Source organism: Ascaphus truei, chromosome 6 (genome assembly GCF_040206685.1).
Source record: "Ascaphus truei isolate aAscTru1 chromosome 6, aAscTru1.hap1, whole genome shotgun sequence".
NCBI classification, from domain to species: Eukaryota; Metazoa; Chordata; class Amphibia; order Anura; family Ascaphidae; genus Ascaphus; species Ascaphus truei.
The window spans coordinates 110463525-110478226 of NC_134488.1; positions in this window are offsets into that span (position 1 = coordinate 110463525).

Sequence of the window (14702 nt, forward strand, 5' to 3'; positions counted from 1 at the left end):
AATACCATTGAGAGGTAGAGATCCACAAAGAACTACCCCCCCCCCTAACAGATGAAAACACACCAGATTCATGGGCAGTAACCAGAAAGTTGACTAATCCAACTTTTACCATCCACGCCCTGGCCTTGCTTCCCTTACCAGTCCTCTGGCCCTGTCAGATGACATATACTGGACACTACGCAACTCCTTATCAATTCCATACGGGTATGACAGGTAATGAATGAGACTAAAATAGCCCAGCTCCTTCTTCGAGACTACCCTGAGCGGAGACACCCTCAATCCAGGCAACGGAGGATGAGAAAATGGGCCCACCATCCTACCCACACTTACTTCCTTCTCCAACTTTGCCCTTGCTATATCCTCATGAATCTCCAGTGATTTCAGGTTCTGCCTACACAGGGGGACATTAATGAAGCGGATCCAGAAACCACTTTTGAAGCCTACCTCCAGTATCTCCGCCGTCCCCTCTTTGGGTAGCGGAAGAGCCATGGTGCCATTTCATCGGCTTTCACCAGTCGTCCCAGCCTTTCCACCTGCTCCCTTTCTAAACCCTCCCTTGCCCTTTTAAAAGCATTTGAAAGTGAGGTGTCTTACCCCGCAGCTACTGCACTTATGCCTAAAGTGACACCCCCCCACTTACATTTTCTCTCAATAAATAGCCAACATATACCTTTACTAGCCCCGGACGACTGCCCAGAGCACTGTGAACTGACGGCCCCTCTCTGAAAGGGAGCAGTCTTCTGTGGCATGATTTGTGATATCCACAGGTCCATGTCCTTCACATCCCACCTCAAATGTTTCCAGAACAACATTTTCTGCATAAAATCCTGATTGTACTTGCACCAACCCGATCCCCCATAAAACTTACAGGCCTCCCAAATAGAATCCACGCACTTGAAAAGTGCCAAAACAATGCTCGCTTCTCCCCAATTATACTGGCAATTTCGGAAAGGCCTGCAACCAGTCGCCAAATTAGTTGGACTGCCTCCTCTCCTCTTCTGCCTCCTCCTCCTTAGCATCATTCTTCTCTTACATTATCAGCTCCTTATAGTCTGTCAATAATGTCAGCAGATCCACATACTGTATTCCCCTTTCCATACCCACTCCTTAACCATCTCTACCAAATGCATTCCTGGTGGACTAGTCAATCATAAGTAAGCAACCCTGAAACTAGCATCCTCAATCCCTCCCTCACCCTCCTTTTTCTTTCCCTCCACACCTCTCATTACACCCCCAGAGGTCCCGCCAGTCCCCACCACTGAACCCCCCACCCCACACTCAGATCCACAAGTCACTGACCCCCCTATCTCTACGTGTCTGATCATGAGTACATGAAGACTCAGAGCTAATACCTCTAACTTCTGATTCTCCTAGAACTGCATGGACATGTCAAACCCCCCTCTCCTTCAACTGCTGATTTATATGACAGCAACATAGAACAGGACAGGTTTGTTCTATGACAGAAGAAGTAGTAGAGTGAGGAATTAGCAATGGATATCATTGTTCATTAGCCATCTTGGCTCATTTTTACTAGCTATGTCATAAGACACCTTCAATGTATTTGAATAGGACAAAAAACTTCTCAAGAGTGGGAAGACACACACACACAAACCAACATGACAGAAAGTACTGTACCACACAAATCACATTTTCAGAACCAGGCAGTTGTTTTGGTGTCACTATGGGGCCTAAACAATACTTGGGTTTCTTGAATATTGCGTGTTTAGATATTGCAGTCTCTACAGTATGTCTGAGCTGCTATGTGTTAGCAGTAATTTGTTCTGTTTGCTATTAAATATTATAAATCAAACACAAAGTTTGTCCTTTGCTGCAAGAAGAAAGCTCAGCAGCAGAGATACTACAGGTGTTGTTCTCAGGGATGTTTCTAATACTGTGCTGCATCTGCTCTTGATATATAAACCTGATTTATTTTCCTCTTGGTAGGACTGTTCTTTGCTGTGACTGTTTCGGGAATTGGAAGATTTCCGGAATGATTAATGTGATATCCTCATGGATACAATGGAGGAAAGGGATGTGAAAAGTTCCCTTATTATATGTACAACTGTATCTGGATATTGGGGAGGTGGCGTTATTGTGGACGGTCGAGTCCCTTAAGCCTATTCAAGCTGTCATGAGGTTGATATTTGAGCTATCTGATGGAGGAAAAGTGATTCCTAACTAGACAGGATGGGACACAGTGAACTCTTATCAGCCGAGAAATACACAGAATCAGACTGGTTGAAGAAAGCTGACAGATGTTTGCATTGATTAAAGTTAAAGTAGGTTAGAGGCAAATGTTTAACAGATGAGACTTGGTGAAAGAACGTGACACAGGCTTCTTTAACAATTTTACCCACAGCTACAATTGACTGGCACTGGAAAAAGGCTTTATTATGGGATATGGCTGATTCTTATTTCAAACAGAAGACATTACAAAATAAAAAAATGTTAACTGAAAAGATCTTAATGTGAGACGGGGGTCACAAGGAGGAAGAGAGTCAGACTCAAAGGAAAAGAGCAACTAAAACGGCATTTCATGTTCATGCCTTAAATGTACCCAAACATCAAAACCCCCCTACTGGGGATAAGTAGAAGAGAGGAAAACCTGCGATGCACACCAATGAAAATGAGAGAGGGAGGGTGACTTCCAAAAATGAAAAATGTTATTCGATCATTTAAAATCCAGGCAAAACAGGCTTTTCTACCTACTGGGGATAAGTAGGCAGCACAAGCAGGGGTGAAAAAATAGCTTAATATTGGTAATAATGCCTTTGAATCAGGATAATCTGGTTCAAATCCTAGTTTTTACTTTCTTTGTAATATTTGGCAAGCCAGAAAGGGGATCTGTGCTCCAAATATGTTCATCTACATCAATTGATGCCAGTGGCATACAGTATGTACAGTATGAAGCTTGTTAATCTTGCTTCTAGTAGCACAGATCTTTTAGGAGCAAACGTTGACGAGACCTCGGACCTGGTGGATTCATTTGAGGCAAAGAGAAAAGAAAAGTGTACTAGTTATACTGTAGGTATAATTTTGATGCATCAGAATATTACACTGACTACAGTGATATAGAGGTGAGAATCAGCGCACCAATGGAAAAAAATTGCAAAGCAGATTAAGAGGTGCATGGAACTCACTAGGGCCCCTGAGGCCATAGATAATAGTAATACGATAAACATTAAAGGGAACCCGCACACTCGTGGAAAGAGACACTGCACAAAATGTCAATCAAAAAGGAATATTTACTGAAAATATAAAAATAATAAGACTATGTCAAGTAGATCTATACACATAGTGAGCTCATAATAATATGTATGTATGTCTTTATATAGCCCAGACAATATAAGAGAAATGCTGCACACCTCAAAAAGAAAAATAGTAATACAGTTACCGGTGCTCCAGTGTTTGCACGAAAGCCTGCAATCGATCCTGAACAGATGAACAAAGGAACATAGGGCACAACGGATTTAGCAAATCAAACTCATTTATTAAGCCAACACGACGTTTCGACCATAATGGTCTTTATCAAGTGACAATGGCATTGTCACTTGATAAAGACCATTATGGTCGAAACGTCGTGTTGGCTCAATAAATGAGTTTGTCTTTATATAGCGCCATTAATGTACATAGCGCTTCATGTGACAATCATATAAATAACAAATAACTACAAATAACAGATCATGGGAATAAGTGCTAAAAGTAACATTGTGGAAGAGGAGTCCCTGCTCCGAAGAGCTTACAATATAATTGGTATGTAGGGAGAACGTACAGAGACAGTAGGAGGGCATCCTGGTAAGTGCATCTGCAAGGGGCCAAGGTTTATGTATCATGTGTCTAGTATTAGCCACGGTGCTACTCATATGCTTCTTTAAGAAAGTGTCTTAAGGTGGGTCTTAAAGGTGGATAGAGAGGGTGCTAGTCGGGTATTGAGGGAAGGGCATTCCAGAGATGAGGGGCAGTGAGTGAGAAAGGTTTAAGGCGGGAGAGGGCTTTAGATACAAAGGGGTAGAGAGAAGACATCCTTGAGCAGAACGCAAGAGTCGGGATGGTGCATAGCGATAAATTAGGGCTGAGATGTAAAGAGGGGCAGAAAAGCTAAAGAAAATGAGAGCAATAAATACTTAGCTTGAGCGCGTATGAGTAGACTGCAGGACGCAGCAGCAAGGTCAATGTAAAATGTGTGTTGCTAAAGGGGGTCACACCGGTGTGCCCCCTCTGTCCATTTCCCCCCCCCCCTTTTATTGTATCCACCCCTCATTCACCTTCCTTCCTCCACCCCATTTTGGTGTTTTTTCCTCTTCATTTTTGATGTGCTCCCCCCAGTGTGACCCCCCCCCCTTTGCCAACACACATTTTACATTGACCTTGCTGCTGCGTCCTGCAGCTACTCATACGCGCTGAAGCTAAGTATTTATTGCTCTCATTTTCTTTAGCTTGTCGCTACCATTACGAACTCACTATGTGTATAGATCTACTTGATATAGTGTCATTATATTTATATTTTGAGTAAATATTCCATTTTGATTTACATTTTGAGCAGTGTCTCTTTCCACGAGTGTGCGGGTTCCCTTTTATGTTTAGTGTATTACACCGACTATGTTCTCCCCTAACTCCTACTAACCACTCTGCAAAATGCTCACTCGTGCAAGTGGAGAAACATTGGCAATGCTTCCAGTATGTGATACTTGTTACATACATGTATCCTCCCTATGAAGCAGGAATTAAATTAGACTGCAAGTTCCTTAAAACAGGGACTCATTGTGCCTGAAGAATGTAAAGATACAGCGCTGCACACAGTGTTAGTACTGTATGTGAATAAACAGACCCTGTACCTATTGTCATCTAGTTTGAAGCCCACAGGCACTGGGAAATATTATGTAATATTATGTAATTGTTGCTTCTATAGCCATAATATAACCAGGTTTGAAGGCATCTAACAAAAAGCAAGAGATAGATGCAGGGGTGCTCAACTCCAGTTCTCAAGCCTCCCCAAGAGGTCAGGTTTTAAGGATATCCCTGCTTCAGCATAGGTGGCTCAATCAGTCCCTGCTTCAGCTCAAGTGGCTCAATCAGTCCCTGCTTTAGCACAGGTGGCTCAATCAGAGTCTTTGACTGAGCCTCTGATTGAGCCACCTGTGCAGAAGCTGGGATATCCTTAAAACCTGACCTGTTGGGGAGGGGGGGGGGGGGGGGGGGCTTGAGGACTTGAGTTGAGCACCTCTGAGATAGAGGATGATCCTGCCTGGGAAGCAGGGGAAGGAGAGGGAAACTGTCTACCTCTGTCCAACTAAATGACACCCTGTATTTATAACACCAGAAGGCTGTTGTGCATTTAGGGCCAGATCCACAAAACGCACTATGGTTTAACATGACGTAACCTATCTTAACATCCTATTAAGCCTTAAGGCATATCTTTAAAGGCTAATAACGTAAAGTTCAGTGACGTTTTCTCTCATAAAGATGCAAAAAAGTGTAAAACATGAAGCCCACAGCACAAAAAGAAGCAATTACTGCTTAAATAAACATTGAGTGGAAATATAGTGGGCACAGAGAGACACATATAACCTTTCCGTGCAGCAGCGCCTTCGAAATGTAAATCTGTTTCTATCTGTATCAGCCACTGTACATGTTTTTTAGATTCTTTTCATTGTACAGATTTGGCCTTAATACAGGAGAGATACTAATTCATTAGATAATGGGAGCTCAACTCCAGGCTTCAAGACCCCCAACAGGTCAGGTTTTCAGGATATCCCAGCTTCAGCCCAGGTGGTTCAACCTGAGGCTCAGTCATAGACTGAGCCTCTGGTTGAGCCACCTGTGCTGAAGCTGGGACTGATTGAGCCACCTGTGCTGAAGCAGGGGGCTGATTGAGCCCCCTGTGCTGAAGCAGGGATATCCTGAAAACCTGACCTGTTGGAGGGGCTTGATGAGTGGAGTTGAGCGCCCCTGCAATAGAAATTGCAGTACAGACTCTTACAATTAATTACGTTGCAGGCGTGACAGATGTCCTGCCTTGAGACTTACTCTGTAAATAGAATACAGTACTACAAAGTTTACATTAAACATTCATTCAAATGAAATAAAACTTGTAAATTCTCATGTAACAAACCATTAACTGCTTTATCCATTATTCTTCTATTTCCCATTTTTTCTGTTCGTTTTGCCTCGTCCCTTCCTTTTAGCAATTGAGAATATCTTGCTGCTAGTAAATGTTCATGTTAGCATTAACGGCTTCTTTCTGCGTGGTGTGCTTCATGTATTACACTCGCCGTGCCAGTATATAGGGTTAGTGACTCACCAGGCCCTATTCTGCATGATTTACACTCGCTGTGCCAGTATATAGGGTTAGTGACTCACCAGGCCCTACTCTGCATGTTTTACACTCGCTGTGCCAGTATATAGGGTTAGTGACTCACCAGGCCCTACTCTGCATGTTTTACACTCGCTGTGCCAGTATATAGGGTTAGTGACTCACCAGGCCCTACTATGCATGTATTACACTCACTGTGCCAGTATATAGGGTTAGTGCCTCGCCAGGCCCTATTCTGCATGTTTTACACTCGCTGTGCCAGTATATAGGGTTAGTGACTCACCAGGCCCTATTCTGCATGTATTACACTCACTGTGCCAGTATATAGGGTTAGTGCCTCGCCAGGCCCTATTCTGCATGTATTACACTCACTGTGCCAGTATATAGGGTTAGTGCCTCGCCAGGCCCTATTCTGCATGTATTACACTCACTGTGCCAGTATATAGGGTTAGTGCCTCGCCAGGCCCTATTCTGCATGTTTTACACTCGCTGTGCCAGTATATAGGGTTAGTGACTCACCAGGCCCTATTCTGCATGTATTACACTCGCTGTGCCAGTATATAGGGTTAGTGCCTCGCCAGGCCCTACTCTGCATGTTTTACACTCGCTGTGCCAGTATATAGGGTTAGTGACTCACCAGGCCCTATTCTGCATGATTTACACTCGCTGTGCCAGTATATAGGGTTAGTGACTCACCAGGCCCTACTCTGCATGTTTTACACTCGCTGTGCCAGTATATAGGGTTAGTGACTCACCAGGCCCTACTCTGCATGATTTACACTCGCTGTGCCAGTATATAGGGTTAGTGACTCACCAGGCCCTACTCTGCATGTTTTACACTCGCTGTGCCAGTATATAGGGTTAGTGACTCACCAGGCCCTACTCTGCATGATTTACACTCGCTGTGCCAGTATATAGGGTTAGTGACTCACCAGGCCCTATTCTGCATGTATTACACTCACTGTGCCAGTATATAGGGTTAGTGACTCACCAGGCCCTACTATGCATGTATTACACTCAATGTGCCGGTATATAGGGCCAGTGACTCGACAGGCCCTACTCTGCATGTTTTACACTCACTGTGCCAGTATATAGGGTTAGTGCCTCGCCAGGCCCTATTCTGCATGTTTTACACTCGCTGTGCCAGTATATAGGGTTAGTGACTCACCAGGCCCTACTATGCATGTATTACACTCACTGTGCCAGTATATAGGGTTAGTGCCTCGCCAGGCCCTATTCTGCATGTTTTACACTCGCTGTGCCAGTATATAGGGTTAGTGACTCACCAGGCCCTATTCTGCATGTATTACACTCACTGTGCCAGTATATAGGGTTAGTGCCTCGCCAGGCCCTATTCTGCATGTATTACACTCACTGTGCCAGTATATAGGGTTAGTGCCTCGCCAGGCCCTATTCTGCATGTATTACACTCACTGTGCCAGTATATAGGGTTAGTGACTCACCAGGCCCTACTCTGCATGTTTTACACTCGCTGTGCCAGTATATAGGGTTAGTGACTCACCAGGCCCTACTCTGCATGATTTACACTCGCTGTGCCAGTATATAGGGTTAGTGACTCACCAGGCCCTATTCTGCATGTATTACACTCACTGTGCCAGTATATAGGGTTAGTGACTCACCAGGCCCTACTATGCATGTATTACACTCAATGTGCCGGTATATAGGGCCAGTGACTCGACAGGCCCTACTCTGCATGTTTTACACTCGCTGTGCCAGTATATAGGGTTACTGACTCGCCAGACCCTACTCTGCATGTTTTACACTCGCTGTGCCAGTATATAGGGTTAGTGACTCACCAGGCCCTACTATGCATGTATTACACTCACTGTGCCAGTATATAGGGTTAGTGCCTCGCCAGGCCCTATTCTGCATGTTTTACACTCGCTGTGCCAGTATATAGGGTTAGTGACTCACCAGGCCCTATTCTGCATGTATTACACTCACTGTGCCAGTATATAGGGTTAGTGCCTCGCCAGGCCCTATTCTGCATGTATTACACTCACTGTGCCAGTATATAGGGTTAGTGCCTCGCCAGGCCCTATTCTGCATGTATTACACTCACTGTGCCAGTATATAGGGAAAGTCTTTTTTATTTGGGCATTCTGTACATGCGATTCATTTATCTGCTGTGTGAACCACACAATAAAGGTTTTACACCATTCTCTTTTTCTATCATTCTTTCCAAAAGGTGAGAACTCCGATTTGAGAATCTATTCTGCTATGATTCGATGCAATGTAAGGATGTGGATGCAGTGACCTCCTGATTACACTACGCCTTTTTCACTTATCCATTTGTTTTTTCTTGATGGACTTTGCGCCGCTGAACTACTTTCATGTATTTATTTAGGAAGTAACCCGTGTATTTCAAGTGTTTAATCCCATAAGGAGCATTGTGTTACCTGTAATGGTTGTTACTGATAATTAGATGCAAAAAAAGTGTTTACGCTAACATCGCATATACATTAAAGTCTGCCAAGGTCAATGCAGGAACTTAATGTTATGTTTGTTAAATCTAACCTAACCTTGGCATTACTCATATGCAGACCCTAAAAATTGCTATTTTTGGCAGTAGCAGGATATCCTCTCCATAGGAAAGTAATCAGCGGGCACTGCTTGGACAAAAAATGGCAAGAACGCTGGACTGTGCAAAAAATATAAAAGCCTTTATTGGTTCCCGGCAAACATGGATAAAAAAGGGGAGAATGAGACCCCCCTCAGCGCTCTGACGCGATTCGTCCGCACAGGGACTTTGTCACTCTTTGACAAATATACAAATATTTGACGAATATACAAATTTGAATATATTTTGCATATTCTGACTAGCCTTTTTCCCATATATATTAAATGTATTCACTGCTACAGGTGTAGCGAGTCAGTGTCTGCAGCGGTCACTCTGTGGGGGGGGTGGGGGAGGGTGGGGGGGTGGGGGCCCATGGTTCCAGATCGGACCCCACGCAGCATTAATCCTCCGGTACCGGGACCACCACGGCCGTGTGACCACAGCTTGCCCTGGTGCCGAAAACAATAAGTCTGACTACATTTTTATATCTCTACAAGTTGTATAGATGAGTGTTTAGGGAGATATGTAAATCAATAGGTAATCTACTAAAATGAGAGCCTCCCCTTCTAATCCTTGACCAACACCCACCACCAATTTAACGTCATGTTATTGGAAGCTAACGCAATGTGGTGCTATAATACACGTGACATTAAGCCTTTGCTAATTGAGATGTTTTTCCTTATAGTTAGCTTTGTGGATATGCATTAGCCTCACGGAACATACAGTAACGTCCGTCCCTGCCTTAGATACCATCACATTATAAGCCCTGATTTACCAGAGTATTGTGATCCAGCCCTTAGCTTCATTGCTTATTCCTTTAAGGGTAGTGGAGAAGAGAAGGAAATGCTTGCTCTGTGCATTGGCAAAGAATCTCAATGCACTTATATCCAAATATGTCAACTTAATAGAATCCAAATCAGTGAGACTTTTGGGGGCTGGACAAAAATGGCATTCTATGGAAAAAGTGCTTATTTTTAACAGTGATGCTCCATTACAGTCTATCAGATGCTGATGATAAAAATTAGGGAAAGTACATGTCAGCTTATGCAAGATGACTTGGTAAAGGACAAACCAATTATTTTACTATGTGTCTTTACTGGATCATCTATTCTCCACTTATGTAGCTATATATACATTTTGAGGGTCTATTGTGAGGGTTGCATTCAACCTTTACATTTCTTCTAAAGAAGAATTTATCCTCCCATGTTTCCAGGGAATGCTTTGGTTTTCTCTGCTATTTCGACCAAAAATAACTTTATGTAGCTTTCAAGACCAAGCAAGTGGCAGATCATGAAGAGTTGTGATAAACAAGTGCTTAAAAAGCCACCTGCAATGCAGCTAAAGCATTTACATGTATTATGTCCTCATTGAGAGAAAGACCACGTGGAATATTTACCATCTTGCCACGTAACCAATGTTGTTGGGTACATTTTTTAAGGGACAAATAAGTCTTGGAGGTAACCGGAGAAATGCATAGAATTTGATCATTCGTACGTGGAACCCTACAGTAACACTGTGGGAGTTTTAAGGATATTACAGTCACGGGAGACAAGGACTAACACACCAGGGATCAACTCGCCAGACAGAACAACAGAGTTAATAAAAGTGAATTTATTGGAAAATAGTATCCACAACTGTCCACAGACATAAAACACACACTCCCAACTGGGGTAAGTGGGGAATACCCTGCAGGTCTAGGTGCAGGGATCTCTGTGAGGAGATTTCCCCTGTTCTTCTCCCTTGCAGTGCCTACAGGAACTGGTCTTCATGCCTGGAACCAACACTGAAACTCTAATTCTGCAATAGCCAAAGAGATAGAACTAACTAGGGGCCTCTCTCCCCACCTTTTATACCCCATGCCACAACATTGATACATGAAGGGAGGTTAAGGCCATGTGCCTTCAATATGACCCAGACCCTGATAGATGGGTTAACATGCAACATTACAAGAGTAACATGAAAACAGTTACATGGAAAGGTCAACCTGAATTAGCAACATTTCTCCCCTGTACAGAGTTAACCCCTGGTTCCTGAAGTGCTGGAACCAGGCTACATAATACAGATACATAATACAAATGTGTTACTGACAGGTAGGGGTAATGGTGTGCTTAACCTTTATTCAAAGCAGCCAAATCTATCCCTACCGTCACAATTACATGTTACTAATTACCTAAGATAGATGGATGGTCCCTCTTGAAATGTTCTAAAAATTATTGTTTTAAACATGGGCCTGGGGGGGGGGGGGGTGGGGAGCGGGACTGAAACCCCCAATCTACTATATATTTGTGAAATCACTGTATGTCTGCGTCCCAAGGGTCAATCGCATTGGACCTTGGGCCTGTCACTCCTGCTCAGGCCATGCCCGCCCCCGCACACCTCTCATTGGCCTACGTCCAACACCAATGCCACACTGTCCCACCCCTCACTGACTCTCATTGGCCTGCGTCCAATGCCCGCCCCCGCACACCTCTCATTGGCCTGCGTCCCACCCCTCACTGACTCTCATTGGCCTGCGTCCAATGCCCGCCCCCGCACACCTCTCATTGGCCTGCGTCCCACCCCTCACTGACTCTCATTGGCCTGCGTCCAATGCCCGCCCCCGCACACCTCTCATTGGCCTGCGTCCAACACCAATGCCCTAATACTTCCACACTGTCCCACCCCTCACGCTTTGCTTTTGCAACACCTAATCCTCTAATCCTCAACCTGCTCTGGGGCCACGCTTCACAGCTATCAAAACCTTCACGTCTGCTACCACAGACTGCCGAATCAGGTACAGCAGTGTTTCCCAAACTGTGCGCCAGAGGGGCGCCGCGATCAGGGCCGCCAGCAGCGGGAAACAAGGGCTGCTAGCTCATTTAAAAAAAAAAAAAAAAAAAAACCTCTGAGGGGAAGCAGAGGAGCTGTCACGTGACCGCTCCCATCCAATGGGGCTGCAGCCTGCCCGGCATTGCAACTGCAGCCACCAGACAGCACCAAGGTGTGTGTGTGTGTGTGTGTGTGTGTGTGTGTGTGTGTGTGTGTGTGTGTGTGTGTGTGTGTGTGTGTGTGTGTGTGTGTGTGTGTGTGTGTGTGTGTGTGTGTGTGTGTGTGTGTGTGTGTGTGTAAAACGGGCTGCAGGGTGTGTGTGAAAAACGGGCTGCAGGGTGTGTGTGTGTTGTGTGTGTGTGTGTGTGAAAAACGGGCTGCAGGGTGTGTGTGTGTGTGTGTGTGTGTGTGTGTGTGTGTGTGTGTGTGTGTGTGTGTGTGTGTGTGTGTGTGTGTGTGTGTGTGTGTGTGTGTGTGTGTGTGTGTGTGTGTGTGAGAAAAACGGGCTGCAGGGTGTGTGTGTGTGTGTGTGTGTGTATATATGTGTGGTGTGTGTGTATATATGTGTGGTGTGTGTGTGTGTATATATGTATATATGTGTGTGTATGTGTGGTGTGTGTATATATATATATATATATATACAGTGCTTGACAAATCACCCAAAAATCTACTCGCCGAACCAAAAAATCTACTCGCCACCTAATCCCGCCCCCAACCCCGCCCCTAGTCCCGCCCCCAACCCCGCCTTTAAAAAAAATACATAAATAAAATAAATTGAATAAATTCCCGAATAAGAACATTCGTTTTTGACATAAGTTTATTTATTGTATTACATTATACTACAATTAGTCCTTGTTACGTGTGTGTGTATGTGTGTGTGTGTGTATGTGTGTGTGTGTGTATGTGTGTGTGAGATTGAGTGTATGTGTGTATAAATGTCGGATCTAGAAAAAAAAGCCAGAAATGAATGACTAGTTTCCTGCACCCCTTAACCAGTGTCTGGATGCCCCCGCTTCACAATATTTAAAGCAGCAATCCCGCCTGGGATCTTACCTGATCCGCAGTCCCTCAATGTCCAGGTACCCTAATTCCCGCAATGTTTTACATTGGAGGGGATGTGTTTCCTACCTGTCTTCTGGGTTAGGGGGGGTTCCAATGTCTCCCGTGTGAAGCTTGAGTCAGATCTGGAAGAAAGCAGAATATAGGTTATTTCGGTGTAGTATAGGGCAGTTAAGATACACAGGGTAAATAAGATATCCAGATCCAGAGTGTGAGGCAGAGCGTCAGAGAGACAGAGAGGGGAGAGAGACAGAGAGGGGAGAGAGACAGAGAGGGGAGAGAGGCAGAGAGGGGTGGGATGACTGACTTGGTGACTGGGTGGGGGGTGGGATGACTGACTGGGTGGGGGGGTGGGATGACTGACTTGGTGACTGGGTGGGGGGGTGGGATGACTGACTTGGTGACTGGGTGGGGGGGTGGGATGACTGACTTGGTGACTGGGTGGGGGGTGGGATGACTGACTTGGTGACTGGGTGGGGGGGTGACTTTATGACTGACTTGGTGACTGGGTGGGGGGGTGGGATGACTGACAGGGTGACTTTTGACTGACTGGGGGAGTGGGGTGACTGACTGGGTGGGGGGGTGAGGTGACTTACTGGGTGACTGGGTGGGGGGGTGGGATGACTGACTGGGTGACTGGGTGGGGGGGTGGGATGACTGACTTGGTGACTGGGTGGGGGGGTGGGATGACTGACTTGGTGACTGGGTGGGGGGGTGGGATGACTGACTTGGTGACTGGGTGGGGGGGTGGGATGACTGACTTGGTGACTGGGTGGGGGGGTGGGATGACTGACCTGGTGACTGGGTGGGGGGGTGGGATGACTGACTTGGTGACTGGGTGGGGGGGTGGGATGACTGACTTGGTGACTGGGTGGGGGGGTGGGATGACTGACTTGGTGACTGGGTGGGGGGGTGGGATGACTGACTTGGTGACTGGGTGGGGGGGTGGGATGACTGACTTGGTGACTGGGTGGGGGGGTGGGATGACTGACTTGGTGACTGGGTGGGGGGGTGGGATGACTGACTTGGTGACTGGGTGGGGGGGTGGGATGACTGACTTGGTGACTGGGTGACTGGGTGGGGGGGTGGGATGACTGACAGGGTGACTTTTGACTGACTGGGGGAGTGGGGTGACTGACTGGGTGGGGGGGTGAGGTGACTTACTGGGTGACTGGGTGAGGGGGTGACTGACTGAGTGGGGGGGGTGGGGGAGTGACTGACTGACTGGGGGGGTGGAGGGGTGACTGACTGGGGGGGTGGGGGGGTGACTGACTGGGGGGGTGGGGGGGTGACTGACTGGGGGGTTACCTCTGGTGTCCTGCACACACACATTCTCTCTCATACCCATACACACACACAAACACAAATACTCCATCTCTCTCGCGCGCACACACACACACACACACACACACACACACACACAATCTCTCTCTCCCATACACACATATATTCACACACACACACACACACACACTCACACACACACTCTCTCAATCTCTCTCTCATACCCATACACACACACACGGGAAGGGACGTGCACCGGAGGGGAGAAACACCCCGCTACTTCCTCCCGCCCCGCGCGAGCAACGGGAGCACCGAGGGGAGAGAATCACCGGCAACTGCAACATCTGCAGACCCGCGCGGGCAGCGGGAACACAGGAGAGGGAGGGGGCGAAGAAACACCCCGGCCACTACGTGACCCGCGCGGGCAGGGGGAACAACGGAGGGGGGGCGAGAAACACCCCGGCCACTACGTGACTCGCGCTGGTAGCGGGAACACCGGAGGGGGGGGGGGGCGAGAAACACCCCGGCCACTACGTGACCCGCGCGGGCAGCGGGAACACCGGAGGGGGGGGGGGGGCGAGAAACACCCCGGCCACTACGTGACCCGCGCGGGCAGCGGGAACACCGGAGGGGGGAGGGGGCGAGAAACACCCCGGC